Consider the following 26,707-nt stretch of genomic DNA (forward strand, 5'->3'; position numbering starts at 1 on the left):
GAAGTGAGGAGGTTGGAAATGCTGGAGGATAGTTGGAATGGCCGAATTAGTTTCGGTGCAGTTTCTGAAGGAAATTGCAGAGGGCCCAACGGCCAAAAGCAGAAAGGGTTTGTTCGATGGACAGCACGTCCATTATAACGCAGGTCAGCAAAGAGGATGAGATTATTTCATCGTCCCAGGAAAACGTTTCACAGAACAGCCTCAGCTTGAAGAAGCAGAGCAGTCGGAGCTTTTTCAACTCGTTCCTCTGTTGGTTTTGTGACTACAATGTGGAGTCAGCGACCAGCAACACCAACAGCAATGCTCAGCTCCCAGTGGAGGAAAATGGGTCCATCACTAAGACTCTACATTAGTCGGATGGACCCGCAGGGCGGCAAGGGATCGGCTTTCCTCGCCAGGCAGTGGATTGAGAGCCAGGATCCCGACACCGGCCGCAGCGCGTTTCCTAGGCCCTAAACCTTTGGATGGTGACTGTGAGCGCAGCGCCAGCCTGGAGGATGCCAACATCGAGGAGGACGTCCTCACACCACCTTCCCCCCTCCCCCCCCCCCCCCCATCGCACCCCCTTCCCCTCCCCACTTGCATCCCCTCCCCCCTCACACCCCTCCCCCCATGAAATCGCACAGTTTACTTGTTAGGGCCCTCGCTCAGGGATAGGAGCTAACAACCCCACTGCCTTTTGGGCATCTCGGGAGAGACCAAGGCTAAGGGAGTAAACCCCAGCAGAAAATCCGCAGCGGAACCCCTAAGACGGTCATGTGTCACCTTTGGCATGTTTCCGGCAGTTCCTGCAGCCATACCGGTGCCAAACGACATGCTCTGCACTCCTTTGGACCCCACTAGGAAGGCCGAGAGGGGGGTTTTGAAGCTTGGGCAACTCACAACCTCCATACATTCTGCACAGGCATGCGCCATGGAGAGGTCACTCCATAGTCGCCTCACAGCGACTAAATCAACACAGAAGGCAGCAGTTATGGGTTATAAGTCCAGCTCAATTGGCGTAAAGACTGGGCGCCACGGGTTGCCTTTGTCGGTGGGAGAGGTCATCGTATCTCACTGGACAGCTACCACCCACCTCAAACCGGGCAGCCCCCGGTCAGTAAGGTTCTGTTCCGCCACAGTCCACCTGCTTCAATGGGTGCTTGGAGGTCAGGGTCATTGCCCAACGAGTGGACTGTAACACCACACCAAACAGCACGACAAAAAAAGGAAAGAAGGTACCAGCCCTTCGTTTTGCAAGCTGAAACATCAGAACTGTGTGTCCTGGCCTGTCGGAAAACCTTACACAAATCAACGACTCTCGGAAGACCGCCATCATTAGCAACGAGCTCAGTAGACTCAATGTGGACATTGCAGCACGTCAGGAGATACACCTCCCTGCGAGCGGTTCTCTAAGAGAGCAAGACTACACCTTCTTCTGGCAGGGTAGGGATCCTGAAGAACCAAGACAGCATGGAGTGGGCTTTGCCATCAGAAACTCTTTGCTCAGCATGATAGATCCACCTTCAAATGGCTCGGAACGCATACTGTCCATCTGACTGGACCTCTGGTCCAGTACACCTACTCAGCATCTATGCTCCAACACTCTGCTCCCCACCTGAAGTTAAAGACCAGTTCTACGAGGAACTCCATAATATCATTAGTAGCATTCCTAATACCGAACATTTGTTACTGCTGGGGGACTCTAATGCCAGGGTTGGGGCCGACCATGACTCATGGCCCTCCTGCCTTGGGCGCTATGGCATTGGAAACAATTACTCATTGACTGTATACTGTGGGGTATAGAACATGGACCGGCTCAACTGGCAGCTAACATAAAAGGGAATCCCAAAGTTTTCTATGGACATATAAATAGTAAAAGTGTCTTAAAAGGAGGAGTGGGGCCAATTAGGGACCAGACAAAAGATTTGCACATGAAGGCAGAAGGCATAGCTGAGGCATTAAATGAAAACCAAGTCTTTACCAAGGAAGAAGATGCAACCCAGGCAATGGTCAATGAGGAGGCAATTCAGACACTAGAAGGGCTTAAAATTGATAAGGAGGAGAGTGGATAAAGTGGATAAAGCACCAGATGAGATGCATTCAAGGATATTGAGGGAAGTGAGGGTGGAAATCGCAGAGGCACTGGCCATAATTTTTCAGTCTTCCTTAGACTCAGGGGTGGTGCCAGAGGACTGGAGAATTGGAAACATTACACCCTTGTTCAAAAAAGGGTGTAAAGATAAGCCCAGCAACAACAAGCCAGTCAGTTTAACGCTGGTCGTGGGGAAACGTCCAGATAGATTAATTAGGGACAAAATTAATTGTCACATGGACAAATGCATGTTAATTAAAGAAAGCCAGCATGGATTTCTAAAGGGAAAATCATGTTCAACTAACTTGCTGGAGTTTTTGAAGAGGTAACAGAAAGGATTGATAAGAGCAATGCTGTTGATGTGGTGTACATGGACTTTCAAAAGGCGTTTGATACAGTGACACACAACAGACTTGTGAGCAAAGCTATAGCTCATGGAATTAACGGGACAATAGCAACATGGATACTGAATTGGCTGAGTGACAGAAAACAAAGAGTAGTGGTTAATGGATGTTTTTTGAGCTGGAGGAAGGTTTGTAGTGGAGTTCCCAAGGGGTCAGTGTTGGGAACCTTGCTTTTCCTGATATTGTATTAATAACCTAGACCTTGGTGTACAGGACACAATTTCAAAGTTTGCAGATGATACAAAACGATTGCGAACTGTGAGGAAGATAGTGTAGAACTTCAACAGCACATAGATAAGCTAATGGAATGGGCTGACAGGTGGCAGATGAAGTTCAATGCAGAGAAATGTGGTAGGAACATGGAGAGACAATATAAAATAAAGGGTACAATTCTAAAGCAGTGCAGAGACAGAGGGACTTGGGTGTATCAGTGCATAAATCAATGAAGGTGACAAGACAGCGGTTAATAAAGCATACAGTAAACTGGACTTTATTAATAGGTGCATAGAGTACAAGAGAAAGTAGGTTATATTGAACTTGTATAAGGCACTAGTTCGGCCTCAGCTGGAGTACTGAGTCCAGTTCTGGATGCTGCACTTTAGGAAGGATGTGAAGGCGTTAGTGGGGGTGTGGAAAAGATTCACGAGAGTGGTTCCAGGGATGAGGAACTTCAGTTATGAAGATAGAATGGAGAAGTTAGGACTGTTTTCCTTGGAGAAGAGACGGCTAAGAGGGGATTTGATAGAGGTATTCAAAATTATGATGTGTCTGGACAGAGTAGATAGGGAGAAACTGTTCCCACTCATGAAAGGATCAAGAACGAGAGGGCACAGATATAAAATAATTGATAAAAGCAAAAGCCACGAGGAAAAACTTTTTCACGTCGCGAGTGGTTAAGGTCTGGACTGCCCTGCCTGAGAGTGTGGTGGAGGCAGGTTCAATTGAAGCATTTAAAAGGGAATAATACTGTTATATGAAAAGAAATAATGTGCAGGGTTACGGGGAGAAGGCGGGGAAGTGGCAATAGGTGAGATGCTCATTCTGAGAGCCGGTGCAGACATGATGGGCCGAATGGCCTCCTTCTGCGCTGTATCAATTCTGTGATTCTATGGTTTCCATTCACCCTCACAGGCCCACAAGGCTACAGAGACTGCACACGTATATGCCTCAGGGAACACCATAAATACTCAAGGAGCTTGTATTTTGTTCAGAAACTTCTGAACCCTGTTCTTATAAAATATACAGCAAGGAGACTGCAATCATCTTGTTTACATCCCAAACATCATTTCCCAAATGCCCATTGGCTTTTATCTCATTTTGCACTCTGTCCCTAAGCAGCACTTTGGCCTCATTCACCAATGTTGTTACCCTGCAGAGTTGGGACCAGCTGGCACGGATCCAAATTCGGAACCAAATATAAGGCAGGATTTTATATTTTTCTGACCTGAACTTTGTGTATTGCAATTAAGATGGGACATCAGATGTACTGAATTCGAATGAATATTCAGCACTAGATTACTCATACAGCACAAGTGAGAGGCGATCGTGGGAATATCGAACCAGTAGAGTCCTCAATTTATTTTTTGATTCATGGTTCAGTCATCTCTAGGGAACCTGATAGCATTAATCTTGACAATCTAGGCACAAGAAATGGAAATAGAACTAAATATGTTGATTCTACAACATCCTGAGCAATTGGAGACTTAGAGTTGAGGAATATTCCTGTAGTGTTCCAGGATTTTTCCCTATTAAGTGGATTTGTGCTATTGATTTCCACCTATCCCTTTCAGTTTTAGCGAAAGGTCACCAACCTGAAATATTAACTCTTTCTCTCTCCAAAATCTGCTGAGTATTTCCAGCATTTTCTGTTTGTTTTTCAGATTTCCAGCAACTGCAGGGTTTTGCCACTGAATATGTGGTACTTTCACTCTTTTATTTTCCATTCAAAAGGTGAGGCTGCCTGTGAGGAGAGTCTATCCGAGTTTCCAGGGTGATGTTTTTGAAGAGAAATGATCACCTACAGGTGGACCAATGCGAATCACAGAGACGGACACCCGTGGACTGTATTTTTCCTCTCTTTCTTCCTAGCAAAATGTTGACGTCACACTTCCCTGCATTAAATTTCATCTGCCATGCACCTGCCCGTTTCAATAGTCCATGTCCTCCTCAAGCCCATTGACTCCTGAAATCCTCCTCATTGTTCGCTGCATTTCCAAGCTTTGCATCATCTGCAAACTTTGAGATTATGGTCTTTATAACCAAAGCTCAGGCGACCAACGTATTAAAAAGTGCAGTGATCGCAACACTGGCCCTTGCGATGCTACTAACGGTACACTTCCCTCCTGTTTGGAAAACAACTCTTCACCACTACTCTCTTTCTGTCCCTTTGCCAATTTCATATCCATGCAGCCACTATCCCTCTAATCTCATGGGCTTTAACTTTGCTAGTAAGTCTGCTATGTGGCACTTCATCAAACGTCAAGAATGATCAAATCCTCAGTCAGGGATGTGTGCTGACTGGACTTCAACAGCAGATGGGGGAGGGGGAGAACAGAAACAGATGACTGAAAAAACAAAACGCTTTGAAGTAGCGAAAAAGGGGAAAACTAGAGGCAGCAATTTCCCCATTTCCTGCCACATCAAAAAATGAGAAGCAGATGGGAGGGAAGTGGTGGCAGAAGGGAGTGATTAACCCTCCTATTCTACAAACAAATGACCAGAATTACTTTGGGAAGGCGGGGGGGTGGGGGGAAGATCAGAGTCAGAAATGAACAAATTGGATGCGTACGTTTGGACGTCATTTTCCCTATTTTGTGGCGGTATTCAAAAGAAGAATCTCAGATAGGGAATAAAAACAGACAATGCTGGAAATACTCAGCAGGTCTGGAAACATCTGTGGAGAGAGAAGGTTAATGTTTCAGCTCAATGACCTTTCATTAAAACGAGGAAAAGTTAGAAATTTAACAGGTTTTAAGCAAGTACAGAGGTGGGGAAGGTGGTGGGGATGCAGGTGGTGGTGAAAGAACAAAAGGGGAAGTTTGTGATAGGGTAGAAGGCAGGAGAGATTAAATGACGAGAGGGATGATGGTGCAAGACGAAAGGAGATGGTAATGTGACAAGTAAAGGTCTAGAGGAGGGTTAGGTAATGGGACAAATAAAGATGGGTCTAGAGGAAGTGTAAATGGGAAAAACTGAACCATTACCAACAGCTGCCAACCAAAAGAAATATAGGGCAGAGGTTACGCTGTTTCACTTGGAACATGGTGTCGCCTAGGGACACCCTGCTCCACTCCGCATTCATTCCAAACACCCCCGCCCCTTACCACAATGCCTTCCCACGCACGCGCAGGAGACGCAACACCTGCCCTTTTACCTCCTCCTTTCTCACCTTCCAGGGCCCCATACACTCCTTCCAGGTGAAACAGCGATTTAAGTATACCTCTTTCAATTTAGTATACCGTATTTGCTGCTCACAATGTGGTCTCTACACTGGGCGAGACCAAATAGAGATTGGGTGATTGCTTTGCAGAACACCTCCATTCAGTCCGCAACCGTGACCCTGAGCTGCTATTCGCCTGTCGTTTTAACTCTCCGCTCCACTCCCGCTCCGAGTCTTCTAGACTGTTCCAATGAAGCTCTACATAAGCTCCAGGAACAGTACCTCATCTTTTGATTAGACACGTTACACCCACAGTCGAATCCGTAAGGCTGTATCAATTTCAGATCATAACCTCGGCCCCCATTTTCCCGGACGGCAGCTGTTGGTGATGATTCTGCTTTTCGCATTTACACCTCCTCCAGCCCCATCTATTTTTTTCTTAACTTGCCCCATTACCATCTCCTTTTGCCTTTTACCATCATCCCTTTTGTCTTTTAATCGCCCCTGCCTTCCACCCTAAAACAGATCTTCCCTTTTGTTCTTTCCTCCCCCTTCCTCTCACCCCCTTTCCCTATTTCTGTACTTGCTTAAAGCCTGTTACATCACAAACTTTTTCCAGTTCTGACGCAAGGTCATCGAGCTGAAATATTAGCTCGGTTTTTCTCTCCACAGAGGCTGCCCGACCCGCTGAGTATTTGCAGCATTTTCAGTTTTTATATCAGATTTCCAGCATCCGCAGTATTTTGCTTTTGTTCCACAGGTAGAATAGAATCCATGTCCCTATCTCCCAAGGATTCTGTTTGGAAATCACACAGTGGGAGACAGGGTACAAACACATGACACAGTCAGGTACACTTAAGATCACACTGGGAGATATATAAACCGACCTTTAATATATGATGTGATATGAGGAGCAAACACTTAATATCACATGGTGCGAAACAAGTATGAAATGTTTGAGTTCATTGGAAATTTTTCTTCACAGATACATCAAGTGGCTTAACTATGCACGTGGAGAAAGTACTCCCACACAACCGTGCTGAATGTTTGCACACTCGTATTCTACGCCGTGGCTTCACGCATCATCTCTTCCAGACAGCTACTGGTAACATTAAGTTACCCCTTGTGTAACGCTGAATGTGCTGAACAGGGGTTATTTTTGCACATACACAAAGACAGGTATTAACGCGATAGCCCGAAAAATAAAGGAGACGCTCACTTGCACGAAAATGGACTCATTTTTCATGGAGTTTGGCTTTTGAGCAAAAAATATCCCTTGCTCCTAAATCAACAATACTCACAAAAAACAGAACCCCCCTAAAGTTATCACAGCAATATTTGTCATTAGCATGTTACAATTCAAATACAATGATGTCAGTTCTTACCGAGCTTAAGCTGATTTTTAGTGTGCTCTCAGACTTGTTCCAGCCCAGCTTGTTCTCTGAAATAAAGGAAGAACTGCTCAGTACATGCAGTTTCAATATTTTATTACTAGTACATCATGAGATTCACAGAAGTACTAAAATAGATGATGCTGTGATATATGTAGGCAGCTTTTATCCAAAATTAAAGCTTTTTAGTCTGCAAACTTTTATGTTACCACATGGAATCCCCTCTAATTTTCCACTCCCACTTATCAAACCACTTCAGATGTCATACACCAGCTGCTTTTATCAATTCTTGTACAGTTATCTGCTGGTGCAGGGCTTAACTTTACAAATATTAAGTATACAATAAATCCAGCATCAAGGAATCAGAAGGTGGTACAGAAGGTGCCAAACGACAGGGAACTAAAACTTGGACAGCAAATGGAAGCACAGCTGGGAAAAGCAGACAGCTGCTCTGTGTCTGAGTGTTCAGTGTTACGTAAGAACTTAAGAAATAGGAGCAGGAGTAGGCCATTCAGCCCCTCCAGCCTGCCCCGCCATTCAATAAGATCATGGCTGATCTGCCCCAGACCTCAACTACTCTTTCGCGCCAGCTCCTCATAGCCTTCAACTCCTCGATATTTCAAAAATCTATCTACCTCCTCTTTAAATACTTTCAGTGATTTAGCCTCAACAACTCTGTTGAAATTCAGAAATCAGTGGTCTCAGCAATACAAATGGGACTAAGGTATTGATCCAGGTAGCAGTTTGTGTCCGGAGAGTGCAATAATTTGCCAGCAGACTGCAGCCATGCATTGCACTCCACACAGTAACAAGGGGCAGCTACCAGTGTGCGGCAGTGGTTCTGCTCCCTGGGCAGGTACCTTTTTATTGAGGAAGTGATTCTCCTGCTATCAAATACTGAAATTAGAATTAGAACATTACAGCGCAGTACAGGCCCTTCGGCCCTCGATGTTGCGCCGACCTGTGAAACCATCTGACCTACACTATTCCATTTTCATCCATATGTCTATCCAAAGACGACTTAAATGCCCTTAAAGTTGGCGAGTCTACTACTGTTTAAACTTGCTCGTTTAGACTCTTTTGCCGATATTGACAGGGACAGGTTTCATTAAGTTCACTTTCTTTCCAGCTAACCTAGTAAAACTGCACACTGGACTGCAGCTGCACTACACCTCAGACTGGAGTTATACTCCATCCCCTGCAATGCCCAACTGGTACAAGGCTGGTTTTGTTCTTTCAATAAACTGTGCAGTTCCCTCGCTCTGGCAAGGCTGCAATCTAAAGCAATTCAGCTCCTAGAGTTGATCTCTTTCTTCTTAATGTCAGTGCCGGCAAATTATTGCACACTCCGGACACAAGTTGTTCGATCATCAGGCCAGAGGCTGGGAATTCTGCGGCAAATAACCCACTTCCTATCTCTCTAAAGCCTGCCCACCCTCTACAAGGCTCAAGTCAAGTGTGATGGAATAATTTCCACATGCCTAAATGAGTGCAGCTCCAACAATAATCAGGAAGCTTGACACCATCCAGGACAAAAGTAGCCCGCTTGATTGGCACCCCATCCACCAAGATCAACATTCACTCCCTCCACTACCGACACACAGCAGCAGCAGTGTGTACCATCTACAAGATGCACTGCAGCAACTCACCAAGCCTCCTGCGACAGCATCTTCCAAACCCGCGACTCTTCCATCTAGAAGGACAAGGCAGCAGATGCACGGAAACACCACCTGCAAGTTTCCCTCCAAGCCACACACCGTCCTGACTTGGAACTATATCGCTGTTCCTTCACTGTCGCTGGATCAAAATCCTGGAACTCCCTCCCTAACAGCACTGTGGGTGTACCTGCCTCACATGGACTGCAGTGATTCAAGAAGGCAGCTCACCACCACCTTCTCAAGGGAAATAAATGTTGGCCTTGCCAGCGATGGCCACATTCCATGAAACAAATAAAGAAAAATCAAGCTGAGTTACGCTTATTCATGTGGACGCACAGCTGACACCACTCCAGATTAACACAAAAGCAGTTGTGTAATACATGAATAAGAGTCAGAACAGGTTAGCGATAAACTGCAGCTACTGACTGCAGCATTGAAATAAAATAGCATAAAAGTCCACTGCCATCCTTTAAAAACTGGCTAACACATTGAAGCATTTGCGATGTAGTTTGGCAGTCACAGCTGATTAGTGGGAAAATCGGAAAACAAACTAGTGTAACCCATAAAACAGTGCAACCATAATAAATAAAATGTGCTGAAATTAGCAAATCAGTGTTAAAATAATGAATGGGGAAAATTAGCCAAAATTAAGATGTGCTAAGATTTATACAGCAGCCAAAGAACTGAATTTGGCCTTCTAAATGCTGGCACTGGGCATATATTACCTGTAAAGGACACTTTGGGTAGCCAGTCTGAAATAACGTACCCAAGGTCAAGAAGCAAGGCAGACACTGATTGCACTTTTTCACACGTTACTTGCACTGCAACATCTGTCTTAGGGAAAATGTTAGAAGCTATTATTAAAGATGTTATAGAAAAATTTAGAAAAATTCAAGGTAATCAGGCAGAGTCAACATGGTTTTGTGAAAGGGAAATCATGTTTAACCAATTTATTAGAGTTCTTTGAGGGAGTTACATGTGCTGTGGATAAAGGGGAACCAGTGGATGTATTGTACTTAGATTTCCAGAGGCATTTGATAAGATGCCACACCAAAGGTTACTGCAGAAAATAAAAGCTCATAGTGTAGGGGGTAAAATATTGGCATGGATAGAAGATTGGCTAGCTAACAAGTAACAGAGAGTAGGCATAAATGGGTCATTTTCTGGTTGGCAAGTTGTAACGAGTGGTGTGCCACAGGGATCTGTGCTGGGGCCTCAACCTTTTACAATTTATATAAATGATTTCGATGAAGGGACCGAAAGTATGGTTGCTAAATTTGCTGATGACTCAAAGATAGGTAGGAAATTAACTTGTGAAGAGGATATAAGGGGGCTACAAAGGGATATAGAGAGGATAAGTGAGTGGGCAAAGACCTGGCAAATGGAGCATAATGTCGGAAAGTGTGAAATTGTCCACTTTGGCAGGAAGAATAAAAAAAGCATATTATCTAAATGGTGAGAGATTTCAGAGCTCTGAGATGCAGAGGGATCTAGGTTTCCAAGTGCATGAATTGCAAAAGGTTAGTATACAGGTACAGCACGTAATTAGGAAAGCTAATAGAATGTTATCCTTTATTGCGAGAGGAATTGAATACAAAAGTAGTGAGGTTATGCTTCAGCTATACAGGGCATTGGTGAGACCACATCTGGAGTACTGTGTACAGTATTGGTCTCCTTATTTAATAAAAGATGTAAATGTGTTGGAGGCAGTACAGAGAAGGTTTACTAGACTAATACCTGGAATGGGCGGGCTGTCTTACGAGGAAAGATTGGACGGGCTAGGCTTGTATCCGCTGGAATTTAGAACAGTAAGAGGTGACTTGATTGAAACATACAAGATCCTGAGGGGTCTTGACAGGGTGGATGTGGAAAGGATGTTTCCCCTTGTGGGAGAATCTAGAACTAGGGGTCACTGTTTAAAAATAAGGGGTTGCCCATTTAAGACAAACGAAAATAAATTTTTCCTCTCAGAGGGTTGTGAGACTTTGGAATTCTCTTCCTCAAAAGGTGGTGGAAGCAGAGTCTTTGAATATTTTTAAGTCACAGGGAGACAGATTCTTGACAAGCAAGGGGGTGGAAGGTTATCGGGGGTAGGTGGAAATGTGGAGTAATCAGTTCAGCCATGAACGTATTGAATGGCGGAGCAGGCTCGAAGGGCCGAGTGGCCTATTCCTGCTCCTAATTCGTACGTTCATAACATGGACACTACACTAAACCCATTCTGCACATTGACTTGAACCAAATCCAGGGAGCTAGGCTTACAACTGCTTCCCCGCACTTGCTGACTTTGCTATGAAAAACATTTTTTAAACTATAACGTTGTTTGGATTGTTTTACCATCATCAGACAACCACAGTATCACTTCATGCTTACAAACAGCCACAGCCCTGCCCAATTTCAGTCACTTTGATCCCTTGATCACACACGGCTTTGCTTCAACACGTCAACGTTTCACATCGGGATTATTTTGTCCCTGCAGCAAAGTTCACCCAACCCAGGACGATATCCGCTATTTGAGAAACACCCAAGCAGTCAAAATGGCAAAACAATTAACGTAAACCCCTGGGACTGAAGGGACATATAGTGACTTCACTCAGACCACATCAAGGTTCAGTACTGCCTCCCTCTGGGTCAGGGAGTGGTAATGAGGCTCAACCAGCAAAGCATCATATTAACACAGAGGAAAGACACACAGAGTGCTCGACCAGGGCAGTGACAGAGTGCAGGAAAGAGTGCTGGAAAGAGTGCTGGAAAACAAGACATAGGTACATTGGAACAAGAAGAGGCCATTCAGCCCCTTGTGTCGGTTCCACGATTCAGTGAGATCATGGCTAATTTGTGACTCAGCTCCATATACCCATCTTAGCCAAAGTGATCAAGGGATATGGGGCAAACAACAATCTATCAATCTCAGGTTTAAAATGAACTGATTGAGCATCGATCCAAACATCTACACCCTTTTGTGAGAAGAGGCTTTTCTTAATTTCACCCCAAAAGGCCTGGCGATAATGTTTAATCTATGCCCTCTAGCTCTAGGCTTCCCAATGAACGAAAATAGTTTATCTCTATCTACCATATCTGTTCTCCTTAATACTTTGAAAACTTTAAACAAATCACCCCTTCAAGTTCGAAATTCCATAGAATACAACCCTAGTTTGTGTAATCTTGCCTTGCAACTTAGCCATCGATTCCAGGTGTCATTCTGGTAAATCTACACTGCATTCCCTCCAAGGCCAATATATCCTTCCTAAGGTGTGGTGGCCAGAACTGCTCACAGTAACTCCGGGTGTGGTCTAACCAGGGCTTTGTACAGTTGAAGCATGAATTCTACCCCCTTGCATTCTAATTCTTTACATATAAAGGCCACCATTCTATCAGCCTTTTTGATTATTTTCTGGTCCTGTTCATGACATTTTAATGATCTGTGTACCTGGATCCCCCAAGTCTCATTGGACCTTCACTGTTCTATCCTTTTTAGATCCATAGTAGATCACCTCACATTTGCCTACACTGAAACCCATTGCCACAGTTTTGCCCAATCGCATAATCAATCAATATCTTAGTAATCTTATGCTTCCATCTACACTGCTAACAATAACACCTCACTGGCAAATTTGGATATGTGGCTTTCTATCCCATCATCTAAGTCGTTAATGAATAGAGTGAATAGTTGAAGCACCCACACAGATCCTTGTAGGGCACCACTAATCACATGCTGCCAATTAGATTACATGCCCATCACTAATGGTATACGTTAGCAATAGGTTTTTAGCAAGTGAAAGTGGGGCGAGGAAGGGGGAGGAAGAAGAACAAAAAGGGAAGGTCTGTGTTAGGGTGGAGGGCAGGAGAGATTAAATGACAAAAGGTTTCATGCTATAAAACCAAGGGGCAAGTAAAGAAGCAAAAGATAGGTCTGGATGAGGTGTAGATGGCAGGATAACAGCTGTCCAAACACAAAGTAAAGGGATTAAGAAAGCAATAAGGTGGGGGGAGGGGAGATAAAATGAACCAGCAAAAATAAATACAAAAATGTAAAAAAAAATGGCGGCAGAAATTATGATCTAAAATTATTGAACTCAGTGTTGAGTCCAGAAGGCTGTAAAGTACCCAGTTGACAGATGAGGTGCTGTTCCTCGAGCTTGCGTTAAGTTTCACTGGAACACTGTAGTAGGCCAAGGACGGAAAGGTCAAAGTGGGAGCAGGGTGGAGAATTGAAATGACACGTGACAGGAAACTCGGGGTCACGCTTGAGGACTGAACGGAGGTGTCCTATTCACCATGGACGTCCAATCACTCTACACCTCCATCCTACACCAGGGTGGTCTGAGGGCCCTCCGCTTCTTCCTTGAACAGAGGCCCAACCAATCTCCATCCACCACCACCCTCCTCTGCCTGGCTGAACTTGTTCTCACATCGAACAACTTCTCCTTCAACTCTGCTCACTTCCTCTAAATAAAAGTTGCTGATATGGGTATGGGTCCTAGTTATGCTCGTCTTTTTGTGGGTCATGTTGAACATTCCGTGTTCCAGTCCCACTCAGACCCCCTCCCTCACCTCTTTTTCCAGTACATTGATGACTGTATCAGTGCCGCATCCTGTTCTCGCCTTGAACTGAGAAACCTCATTAACTTTGTTTCAAATTTCCACCCTTCTCTCACCTTCACATGGTCCACCAACAACGCTTCCCTTCCTTAGCTTCTCCATCTCCATTTCTATTAACCAATATTCACCATAAGCCCACGGACTCCCATAGCTACCTGGACTACACTTCCTCACACCCCACTTCCTGCAAGGACTCTATTCCATTCCCCTAGTTTCTCCATCGCATCTGTTCGGATGATGCAACCTCCCAAACTAGCACTTCCCATATATCTTCCTTTTTCCTCAACTGAGGATTCTCCCGCACCGTAGTAGAAAGGGCCCTCAACCATCTCTGATCTATTTCACGCACATCTGTTCTCAGCCCTTCCCCTCCCTCCCAGAACTATGATGATGTGCCCCTTGTCCTCACCTTCCACCCCACCAGCCTCCATATTCAATGGATTATCCTCTGTGGATGACACCACCAAACACACCTTTTCCTCCCCTCTGCTTTCAGCATTCTGAAGGGACCATTCTCTCTGCTACACTCTGGTCCACTCCTCACCCTACACCTTCCCCCTCTTCTGCGGCAGCTTTCCATGCAACCACAGGAGATGCAACACCTGCCCTTTTACCTCCTCCCTTCCCACATCCAAGGCCCCAAACATTGATTCCAAATGAAACAGCGATTTACTTGTATTTCTTTCAATTTAGTATACTGTATTCACTGTTTGCAATGTGGGCCGGAATTTTACCAGCCTCCCACAGCAGCGGGCTGGTGACCGGGGAGGTGGGAGCGTGCCGTAAAATTAAGTGGGAGGTGGGAGGGGAGGGGGGGGGGGGGGGATTGACATTCCCAACGCCTTCCTGCCACCACTGCAATTTTACCAGGGGCGGCAGGGGCGAGAAACGGCCCGCTCGCCCCAGGCCAATCAAGGCCCTTAAGTAGCCAATTAACTGGCCACTTAAGGACCTCCTCTCACCATATTTTACCAGCGGTGGGCGGGCGACTCAGGCCCCCAGAATGCCAGCCTCTTTGCAGGCTGGGGGGGTGGCGCCCTCCTGATCGGGCACACTGTGCCCCAGGGAGGGCCTCCGAAGCCCCAACCACCCCTACTGAAATGAAGTCCCCCTCCTCCCCCCCACCCCACCCCCACAACCAACCCCTCTTGCCTCACGGGGGCCTGGCCAATTTTTTGGGGCCTCGCCGGGGACACTTAGCTCTCTTCCAGGGCCAACTTCCACGATCCAACTATTGGCTGGTTGCAGTCCCAGCAGTGGCCACCACTCCCGGTAGCACTGTTGGGACTGAGAGCTGCTGGCAGCTCCATTTGGTGGGATTTCCTGTCTCAGGTGAGATGGAAGTGTCGCCCGAGTCCAATTAAGGGCCTGGGCCACGTAAAATTGTAGCGTGGCTCCCAGGCCCGGCGAAAGGCTGGCTCGCCCCTGACTTTCTGGCCTGTGGGCAGCACCTCCTGCCCAACGTAAAATTTCGGCCGTGGGCTCTACACTGGGGACAGTAAATGCAGACTGGGTCACTGCTTTGTTGAACACCTCCATTCAGTCTGCAAGCGAGACCCTGAGCTTCCTGTCACTTGTCATTTTAATTCTCCACCTTACTCCCACTCTGACCTTTCTGTCCTTGGCTGTGTTACAGTGTTCCAATGAAGCTCAATGCAACCTCAAAGAACAGCACCTCAGCTTTCAATTGGGCACTTTTACAGCTTTCTGGTCTCAATATTGAAGTCAATAATTTTAGATCATAACTGCTGCTCTCAATTTTTTCTTTTCTCGTGTTCTTTTTGATGGTTCATTTCCCCTCTCCCCCACCTGTTTCTTTCTTAATCTCTTTACTTTGTGCTTGGACGGCTGCTATCCTGACATTTACACCCCATCCAGTCACATCTTGTATTTCTTCACCTGTCCCATTACCACTCTCCTTGGCCTTGCACCATGAAACCTTCTCCTGCCCTCCACCCATCACAGACCTTCCCTTTTGCTCTTCCTTCCCCCCTCTTCACTTGCTCAAAACCTAACACATTTCTAACTTAACAATTCTGATGAAAGGTCACGGACCTGAAATGTTAATTCTGTTTTACTCTTCACAGATGTGGCCTGACCTGCTGAGTACTTCCAGCATTTTCCGTATTTGTTTCAGTTTTTCAACATCTGCAGTACTTTGCTTTTGTAGCTGCCCATTATCCCCACCCTCTGTCTCCTGTCACTCGTCAATTTCCGAACCAGGTCAATAATTTGCCTTCAATTCCATGAGTTTCAACTCTCAGCTCTCAGTCCCAACAGCGCTACCGGGAGTGGTGGCCACTGCTGGGACTGCAACCAGCCAACAGTTGGATCATGGAAGTTGGCCCTGGCAGAGGCAAGTGTCCCCGGCGAGGTCCCAAAAATCAGCCAGGCCCCGGTGAGGCAACTAATGAGGGACTTCATCAAATGCCTTCTGGAAGTCCATATAACTAATAAATGGATTTTAAAAAAGTATTTGATAAGGCACCATTTAAAAGGCTGGTTAACAAAATTGAGGCTCATGGAATAGGAGGGTCAGTAACATTCACCTGTCCACTACTTTAGTCACCTCTTCAAAACTTCAAATCAGAGTCATTTACAGCACAGAAGGAGGCCGTTCGGCCCATTGAGCCCCTGCCGGCTCTCCATCAAGCTATCTAATCAGTCCAACTCCCCGGCTTGATCCCCATAACTCTGCAAGTCTATTTCTCTCAGGTGGCCATTCAACTTCCTCTTGAAGTCATTGATCATCTCCGCTTCCACCATCCATATGGGCAGCGAGTTCCAGGTCATTACAACCTGTGCAAAAAAGTTCTTCCTCATTCCCCCCGAATCTTTTGCCCAAAACCTTCAAACTGTGTCCTCTGGTCCTTGTACCATTCGTTAATGGGAACAGTTTTTCCTTGCCTAACTTATCTAAGCCTGTCATAATCTTGTACACCTCTATCAAATCTCCCCTCAATTTCCTTTGTTCCAGGGAGAACAAACCCAGCTTTTCCAACCCAACATTGTAACTAAAATTCTCCATCCCTGGAACCATTCTGGTAAATCTCCTCTGCACACTCTTAAGGATCCTCACATGCTTCCTAAAGTATGGTGACCAGAATTGGATGCAATACTCCAGCTGAGACCTAACCAGAGCTTTATAAAAGGTTCAGCATAACTTCTCTGCTTTTGTACTCAATTCCACTATTTATGAAGCCCAAGATCCCATATGCTTTACTAACCACTCTCTCAATATGTCCTGCCACTTTCAAAGATCGATGCACATGCATCCCAGGTCCCTCCATTCCTGTACACTCATTAGAACTGTGCCATTAAGTATATATTGCCTCTCCCTATTCCTTCTGCCAAAATGCATCATCTCACACTTGTCGGTATTAAATTCCATCTGCCACCTCTCTGCCCACTCCGCTAGTCTATGTCCTGTTGCAGGCGGTTCGTATCAATCTCACTGTTTGCCGCACCTCCAAGTTTGGTATCATTGGCAAATTTTGAGATTCTACTCTGTATTCCAAGATCCAAGTCATTTATATATAGCAAAAAAAAAGCAGTGGTCCCAGCACTGACCCTTGGGGAATACCACTGTCTATCAGCCTCCAGTCTAAAAAGCAAACACATTGTTTTCTGTCCTTAAGCCAATTTGTTAATCCAATTGGACACCGACCCTCCTATTCCATGAGCCTCAGTTTTATTAACCAGCCTTTCAAGTGGTACCTTATCAAATACTTTTTAAAATGCATATAAACAACATCCACCACATTCCCTTTATCAACCTTCTCTGTTACTTCATCAAAAAATTCAATTAGATTAGTCAAGCACGATCTGCCTTTTACAAATCCATGCTGGCTCTCCTTAATTAACTCCAACCTCTCAAGTGCCTGTTGATCTTTTCCCTGATTATGGTTTCTAAAACTTTACCCACTACTAATGTTAAACAGGCCTGTAGTTGCTAGGACTTTCTTACACCCTTTCTTGAATAAGGGTGTACTTATGAAAGGTAAGAGAAGGAAATCAAGGAATTATAGACCAGTTAGCCAAATAGAGGTCACATTTGCCACTCTCCAATCCTCTGGCACCTCCACCGTATCTAGGGAAGATCGGAAGATTATGGCAAACCCTTTCACTATCTCCAGCCCCACTTCCTTTAGCAACCTGGGATGCAAGCCATCTGGACAGGGTGACTTATCAACCCAAAGCATAGTCAAACTTTTTAGTACCTTCCCCCGCTCAATTTTTATCCTATCCATTGCCTCTACATTCTCTGCTTCGCCTGATATTTTGTCAGTCTCTATTTCCATTAAGTATATTAGCCTTGCCCTGTGTCTCTAAGCATATATTACTCTCTCTGTCCCTAATAGGCCCCACTCCACCGCATACTACACGCTTACTATTGACATGCTAGTAGAAGATCTTTGGGTTTCCTATTATGTGAACTGACATTCTATTTTCATATTCTCTCTTTGTCAGTCTTATTTTCCTCTTCACCTCCCCTCTCAACTTATTGTATATGGCCTGATTCTCACTTGATTAGTTCACCTGACATGTATCATTAACCCTTTTTTTTGTTTCATTATAAACCTCATCTCCAAGGAGCCCTGTTCCTGGTGCCCCTACCTTTCACCTTTATTGAAATGTTCCTAACCTGTACCTGAAGTATCTCTCCCTTAAAGATAACCCATTGTTCTGATACAGCTTTTCCTGTCAGTCTTCGGTTCCATTCGACCCTGGCTAGATCCCTTCTCATCGCCTTGAAATTAGCCGTCTTCCAATTTAGACATTCTAACTTATTTTATTCCTGGCTTTTCTGCATTACAAGTCTAAACCTTATGATACAATGATCACTCTTACCCAAGTGCTCCCCCACAGACACACGGTCCACTTGGCCCACCTCAGATTTGTCAGGCATGCTCTATCCTTGACAAATCTAGTTTGCTCTGATCAGCTGAACATTTTCAAGGTGTTTAGTCACTTTATCCTTAATTATAGACTCTAGTAATTTCCTGACAACAGATATTTGGCTAACTGGTCTATAATTGCTGGATTTCCCTCTCTCACCTTTCATAAATAGCAGAGTGACATGCAGAATTTTCCAATCTAAAGTAACGCTACCCAAATCTAGAGAACTTTGGAAGATTACAGTTAGGGCATCTACAATGTTCTCACCTACTCCTTTTAAAACCCTGGGATGGAAGCTATCCGGTCCTGGGGATTTGTCTCTCTCTAGCGTTATTAATTTCTCCATTACTTTTATCTTGCTTAAGTTAATTTTGTTGACTCATTGATTCAATAATAGTTTCCTTGGGATGTCTGGCATGCTGACCTCTTTCATTACTGTAAACACTGATGCAAAGGAATTATTCAGCATAGCCATTTATATTACTGTTATCAGATTTCAACAGACCATCCTCTTTTTCCTAATGTAAAGGTTTTTCAAGTTGATTTTAATATCCCTTGAAAGTTTCTTTTCATACTCCCTTTTTGTCACTCTTAGTATTGGTTTTGTCACTCTTGGCTTTTCTTTGTATCTTCCCCATTTGTCAGATTATCCCAATCTATATGGTAGTTAAAATGCCACATTAAAACCACACTGCCTTTGCTACATGCTTGCCTAATCTCTGCATTTATACAATCTACCACTTCACAGATATCATCAGGGGTCTGAACACAACGGTCACAACACTCTTAAAACCTTTTTTATTTCTTAATTCTACCCATAAAAATCTCCACTCCCTGCTTACCTTTCATTATATCACTGAAGTGATTTCATCCTTAATCATTAAGGCTACTCCCCCTCCTTTACCATTTTCCATATCTTTCCTGTAAACTTTATAATCTGGTATATTTAGCTCCCAGTCCTGACTGTCTTGCAGCCATGTCTCAGTAATGTTTATCATACCTTCCAAGTTGAATTTGCACCTGCAATTCATTCAATTTGTTCCTTATACTCAGTGTTTGTATAAAGAATGCTAACTTGGGCCACACATCCCTAAACTGTCCTTCTGCTCTAATGTTTTTATGACATTTCCAATTTCTCTCTCCCGATTTAATTACTTTACAACTTTTAGTTTTCCGCTTGTTAATTATGCGCCGTCGATTCACAGACTTCAGAGGTCTGGATTATTTTATAAAGAACATTCTTTGGAAATAGTCTTTAATCAAACTAATCCAACAGCCTGCAAATTGCCCCAATCTCCTAAAAGGACAAAACCTAGATATGAGAGAGACTTCAAAACGCAACTAAATGTGCAAGTTAACAAAATTATTCAGCCAGATTGCTTTGAAGCAATGCACTTCATTGATAAGATCAGGAGACATATCCCAATGAGCTGGGGAGGAGCCAGGGGAACCTATCCCTACAAAGGCTCTAATTAACACTTGACCCTGCCTAAAGCTAATCAGTCCTGGTTTGGAACTTGATAGAGAAATCTGGCAACTGTTTAATTCCCAGGTAACCAGCACTTTACTGGGTTCAATAAGGAAGTTTTAGAGAATCCACAACTCACAAAGTGTTCTTCAATTGGAACAATAATCTACATCATAGAATGAGCCAACACAACAGCAAAAACTGATCCCAGTTTTCGAACAGTATTTATTGCAAAGAACATGTTTCACTCCAGCAGTTCATTATATTTTATATTAATGGAAAGACACTTTAGCAGAAATGCAGCCTAGCTTCACCCACTTACTTGGCTTAAACTAGCAAGTTCTTTTCTCGTTCTTGGGATGTGGGCGTCGCTGCCTCGGCCGGTGTTTATTGCCCATCCCTAATTGCCCTTGAGAAGGTGGTGGTGAGCAGCCTTCTTGAACCGTTGCAGTCCATGTGGTGAAGATACACCCACAGTGCCATTCTATAGTGGTTTGATGCAACTGATTGCAATTTCAGAGGGCAGTTAAAGAGTCAACCGCATTGCTGTGGATCTGGAGTCACATGTAGGCCAGACTAGGTAAGGACAGCAGATTTCCTCCCCTGAAGGATATTAGTGATCCAGATGGATTTTTATGACAATCCAATAGTTTCATGATCCTCATTACCGAGACTAGCTTTTTATTCCAGATTTATTCATTAATTGAAGTTAAATTCCTCCAGCTACTGTGGTGGGATTTGAACTCGTGTCTTTGGAAAGGACTCTGGATTACTCGTCCAGCAGCATTACCACTATGCTACCTTCCCGTAGCACAGCACCTGGGATAAAAGTGTCCAAATAATATTACAGCACATTCCACTGGAACACTCTGCTCTATTGGAGTAAACTTCAAAGCTTACTTTACAGAGAGGAGAGCCTAGGAGGTTAAAATGCCAGTAGGAGAGGGCAGGCTGTCCCAAACAGGGCCTCACACATTGTCCAGATATCACTGATCACAGGATTCACCTATTCTCCCCTCCTTTAATAAACTGGGCCGACTGCCCGTGGGTGGGGGGGGGGGGGTTTGATAAAATTAAACGGCAGAACTTAATGTTTGGTTTCAGCAATAATTGTGGGCCAATCGCACCTCTAGGCTAAACTCCAGCCACACTCAGTCGTTCACAATCCAACTGCTTCTCATAGGTCAGGACTCTCACTAGTCATCTAGACTTCATAACGAAAAAGATCCTGCATTTATATAGCACTTTTCATGACCAGAGGATGTCCCAAAGTGCTTTACAACCAATGAAGTACTTTTGAAGTGTAGTTACTGTTGCAATGTAGGAACCATGGTAGCCAGGTTGTACACAGCAAGATCCCACAAACAGCAATGAGACAAATGACCAGAAATTTGTTTTATTTAAGTGATATCAAATGAGGTATAAATATTGTCTAAGAATCCAGGAAGAACTTCCCTCCCCTCTTCAAAACATTGCCAGGGATCTTTTACACGCACCTGAGAAGGCAGACAGGGCTTCGGTTTAACATTTCAAATGAAAGATGGCATCTCTGATAGCGTGGCGCTCCCCTGGTAGTGCCCCTTTGTCAGCACGAGCACTCCCTTGGTACTGTCCCCTCTCCGATAGCACGATTCTCCCTCTCTACTGACCCTTCGACAGCACAACCCTCTCCCAGGACTGCCCTTCAGTACTCCACTGGAATATCGGCCTACATTTTCTGCTCAAGTCTCAGTCTCCGAGTCGAGAGTGCTGCCAATTGAGCCGTGGCTGACACCTTGTATTCCATTGATTTAACTTACACAATAGCAACAAGAAAATGCACAGCCAGAAAACAGCTAGTCGCGTTGATGCACCCGAATTAATTAAAACATTAACAACTCAGATATATTTACAGGAACCAAACATGTTTAAACAACTCCAGCATTGTAATGAAATGAAGAAGCTCAAAATACACAAAGTGAAAATCTCAGTACATATTCCCACTGAGGCCAAACTCCGGTTCTGCTGACCTTTGACACTCCATTTGCAGCTCCAGATCCTCTCCGCTATTTCACGTCACTCAGATATCAAAACATTCCACACACACAATCACGGGGCAGTACAGTGAGTGACCACACAAAGGTAGGCACAGATGAGGGAGGCAATTCGGCCCAGGTAGTTCATCCTTCCATGGACATCTGTGATTCCCTTTACAGCATCCAACTACCAGCTGAATGACTCCAGTGCTGACCCTCCGACAGCACAGCACTCCCTCAGTACTGCCCCTCCGACAGCACAGCACTCCCTCAGTACTGCCCCTCCAACAGCGCAGCACTCCCTCAGTACTGCCCCTCCGACAGCGCAGCCGTCCCTCAGTACTGTCCCTCCGACAGCGCAGCCGTCCCTCAGTACTGCCCCTCCGACAGCGCAGCCGTCCCTCAGTACTGCCCCTCCGACAGCGCAGCACTCCCTCAGTACTGCCCCTCCGACAGCGCAGCACTCCCTCAGTACTGCCCCTCCGACAGCGCAGCACTCCCTCAGCACTGCTCTTCCGACATCGCAGCACTCCCTCAGTACTGCCCCTCCGACAGCGCAGCCGTCCCTCAGTACTGCCCCTCCGACAGCGCAGCCGTCCCTCAGTACTGTCCCTCCGACAGCGCAGCACTCCCTCAGTACTGCCCCTCCGACATCGCAGCACTCCCTCAGTACTGCCCCTCCGACAGCGCAGCCGTCCCTCAGCACTGCCCTTCCAACAGTGCAGCACTCCCTCAGTACTGCCCCTCCGACAGCGCAGCACTCCCTCAGTACTGTCCCTCCGACAGCGCAGCACTCCCTCAGTACTGTCCCTCCGACAGCGCAGCACTCCCTCAGTACTCCACTGAATCTTCAGCCTGGATTCTGTCCTTTGGTCCCCAAAGCACTAAGCTAAACTGTCACATCAGTGATAAGGGAGTGCTGCATTGATGAGACAAGATGCTGTTCAAGTGTATCAAAATGACACTGCTGTTGCATTTGCCTCCGGAACTGTTAAAATTGATCACTGAGGCACAAAGGAAACTTCCAGAGAAGGGTTACGGAGAACTGACATATGTGAAAAGGCTCAAATAAACTGACTTTTCAGCTTTCTATAGGCAGTGAATGAAAGACAACACGAGCACAATGGGCTGAATGGCCTCCTTTGATGCTGTGCCATTCTGTGAAAGTGAATCATATAATGGGATACAAGATACTAAGTGTGATAGAAAAGATTACCACTAAGCAGGGTCACAAGTTAAACCACAACTGCAGGACAAGGGGGCATAGTATATACTGGGAAAAGGTAGGTTCAGGCTGATGTCAGGCAGCAGTTCTACAAACTGCGATTCATTGACAGTGAGATGGACAATGCAGGCAGAAACTAAAGCCAATCAGTTGGCAGTTGGGTGCTGTGAAGGGAATCTCAGATTTCCATGGAAGGATGAACTAAATGAGCCAAAGGGTCTCCCTCATCTGTGCCTACCTTTGTGTGGTCACTCACTGTACTGCCCCGTGATTGTGTGTGTGGAATGTGTTGATACCTGAGTGATGTGAAACAGCGGAGAGGATCAGGAGCTGCAAATAGAGTGTCAAAGGTCAGCAGAACCGGAGTTTGGCCTCAGTGGGAATATGTACTGAGATTTTCACTTTGTGTATTTTGAGTTTCTTCATTTCATTACAATGCTGGAGTTGTTTAAACATGTTTGGTTCCTGTAAATATATCTGAGTTGTTAATGTTTTAATTAATTCGGGTGCATCAACGCGACTAGCTGTTTTCTGGCTGTGCATTATCAATGTCAGCCACGGCTCAATTGGCAGCACCCTCGACTCGGAGACTGAGACTTGAGCAGAAAATGTAGGCCGATACTCCCAGTGGAGTACTGTTACAACCGAGGTGGGAGGAGTACACTGTTTTTTCTCGTTCCACTTCTCCACAGGTCACAACATATATTTAAATGTTTACCCGGTTACTGATACCGTCAATCATAGACTCTATTTTTATCCCAGAATAAAATACACCAACCAGGTTGCTTAAACAACAAAATTATCAGTTTATCATAAAACAAGACATAACCAGCAATGAAGCAAAGCATTACCACACACAGAGTGAAATGTGAAAGTTCCCTTTTACCATACACATACGCACAAAAGTTAACCGAAAAATAAAGATTTTCTCTTAGACTTCTGTCACAAAAGGAAAACAAAAAAATATATACTTTGGCCAAATATTTGCTAATTCTTGAAGAAAAAAGCAAAGATATGGAAAGATGTTAGTTGTCCCTTTTTGGTTTGGCCTCCCAAATAAAGGCATGTTACCTGACCCGAACCCGACGACATGTAATGGGTTCTGGTTGAGCCGGATCGGACAGGCTCTACGACCACCTCAGGTAAGTGATTTTAATGTTAATTTACTTTTTGGACTTTAAAGGTGTTTTTGTTACAGTTATTTTAAGCTTGTGCAGATAAGGAACAAAGTGAAAAACGGAAGGTAGGTTAACTGATGGTCGGGTCTGGTCGGGTCAGGTCGGGTCAGGCGCAGGTAAAAATGGAAGGAGTCGGGCCGGGTTGGGCATCATTTGCAGACCCGAGCAGGCCTTTAGTCCCAAATACACGTAGATGACTGTCACTGGGATCTTTCTAGAATAGTTCGTTTCAGGTGAAGATCAGTTTGGCAGGCTTTCCAGGAGAAACATGGCAACAGGTGTTTCTGACAGACTTTCCAGGAGGAATGCAGCATCAAGGGTTTTGGTTTTCACATGGAATACGCAGTGTTTTTTCACAGAGACTGAAAACTGGCAGGCTTTTCAAAAAGAAGGAAAAGGCTGAGGTGCGGTTTTGTTCTTGGCAGGCTGATTTTTAAACTCCTTTCAAAGCACTGTCCACGCCCCAATTGACTGTCCAAAGCGAAACCAAAAACAATATCTCAAGAGTCAAGCCTCTTGACCCCTATAAATCTTGACCGGTCACTTCTCTGTAAGTATCTTCCTCAGGTCAAAAAACCCCCGTTGGGTACTTACCTGAAGACAGGCGACTTCCAGTAAGGGTTGTTACAAACCAAGTCCTGTCAGGGTCCTTTCAATGACCCCAGTGAATAAAATATCCATGGAATCCTTTTCAGTTTTCCCAAATAAAACAATGTCCATAATTCTAAAATACACGAGTCCTCAAAAAAAAAGGAAGCATAACAGTACTAAGGGAGCGTTGCACTGTCAGAGGAGGGGCAGTACTGACAGAGCATCGCACTGTCGTACGGTCAGTACTGAGGGAGCATTGCACCGTCAGAGGGGCAGTACTGAGGGAGTGCAGCATTGTTGAAGGTTCCATCTTTCAGATGAGACATTAAAGCAAGGCCGTGTCTGCCTGCTGGTGTGGACATTAAAGATCTCATGGCATTACTGCGAAGAGGAGCAGGGGAGTTCTCCCTGGTGTTCTGGCTAATATTTAACCCTCAATCAACAGCACTAAAAAAACAGATTATCTGGTCATTACCACATATCATGTTTGTGAGATCTTGCTGTGCACAAATTGGTTGCTGTTTTTCCTGCATTACAACAGGGTCTGCACTTCTAAAGTACTTTATTGGCTGTCAAGAGTTTTGGGATATCCCGAAGTCATGAAAGGCTCTATATAAAAGCAAGTTGTTCTTTTAGATGGAGGCGATTCAACTCATCAAGCCTGTGCTGGCTCTTTGAAAGAGCTGTCAAAACGGTCCCACTCTCCCTGACCGTCCCTTATCGCCTTATCAATTTTTTTCCTTCAAGTATTTATCCAATTCTCTTTTGATAGTTACTGTTGGATCTGCTTCCACCACACTTTCGGGCACTTCTGCCACTGGAAACAGTTTCTCCTTAATTACTCTATCAAACCAGTCATGACTCTGAACACCTCTATTAGTCTCCTCTTAACCTTCTCTGCTCTAAGAAGAACATCCCCAGCTTCTCCAATCTTTCCACATAACTGAAGTTTCCTGTCTCGAGTAAATCTCCTCTACACCCTCTCCAAGGCCTTGACATCCTTCCTATAATGCATTGCCAGAATTAAACACAATATTCAAGCTGAGCCCTATAAAAGGTTTAGCATCACTTCCTTGCTTTGTACTTTGTTCTTCTATTAATAAAACCAAGGAACCCATATATATTCTTAAACCGCCTTCTCAACCTGTCCTACCACCTTCAAAGATTTGACAACCCCGGGTGTCTCTGCCCTGCACCACCTTTACATTGTACAATTAGTTTATATTGCCTCTCTTCATACTTCTGTAAATTTCATCTGCCATGTGTCTGACCATTTCAGCAATCAGTCTGTTACCATCCCTCTCAATGATTGCTATTTCCAAGCAGTATGTCATCTGCAAACTTTGAAATTATGTCCTGCATACCCAGGTCATTAATGTATATCCAGGGGAACACCACTGTGTACCTCCCTCCAGTCTTAAAAATAATCATTCACCACTACTCTCTACTTTGTCCCTTCGTCAAAATATAATACAAAATTATCTATATTGTTGAATTTGGTCTTAATATTATCAAAATGTAAATATGTGGAGAACATTGGCATAAACATTGTTAGTTTAGTATACTCAGCAGCACTGATTTAGACGTGGTTAGTGAAGTATACCTGCCTAATGAACACTCAAAGTGATAAGAGCTGTATTTCCAAGTAATAGGCATCCTTCACACAAACCAACACAAAAAGAGAAATAAATCCTATTTGATGTGACTCTAATTGAAATTAATTTTCTTATAAGAGCTTGCAAAAAAGATCAGGAAATATAAACATTCATTTTGTTCAAATCCTTCTACACAACCCTTGTGAATCACAGCACAAACGGTTCATC

The 26,707-nt window shown here is 44.6% G+C and overlaps 1 protein-coding gene across 3 annotated transcripts in view; it reads right to left on the reverse strand.

The window, feature by feature from the left end:
- The window catches only part of tspan9a (tetraspanin 9a), a 233,536-nt gene that overhangs the window by 189,926 nt on the left and 16,903 nt on the right, over positions 1-26,707 (reverse strand). For all 3 annotated transcript variants that reach the window (XM_068050232.1, XM_068050233.1, XM_068050234.1), the window contains exon 2: positions 7,243-7,298. The gene's annotated coding sequence lies outside the window, so the exon portion shown is untranslated. The remainder of the gene's footprint in view (positions 1-7,242; positions 7,299-26,707) is intronic.

Source organism: Heterodontus francisci, chromosome 18, assembly GCF_036365525.1.
Source record: "Heterodontus francisci isolate sHetFra1 chromosome 18, sHetFra1.hap1, whole genome shotgun sequence".
NCBI classification, from domain to species: domain Eukaryota; kingdom Metazoa; phylum Chordata; class Chondrichthyes; order Heterodontiformes; family Heterodontidae; genus Heterodontus; species Heterodontus francisci.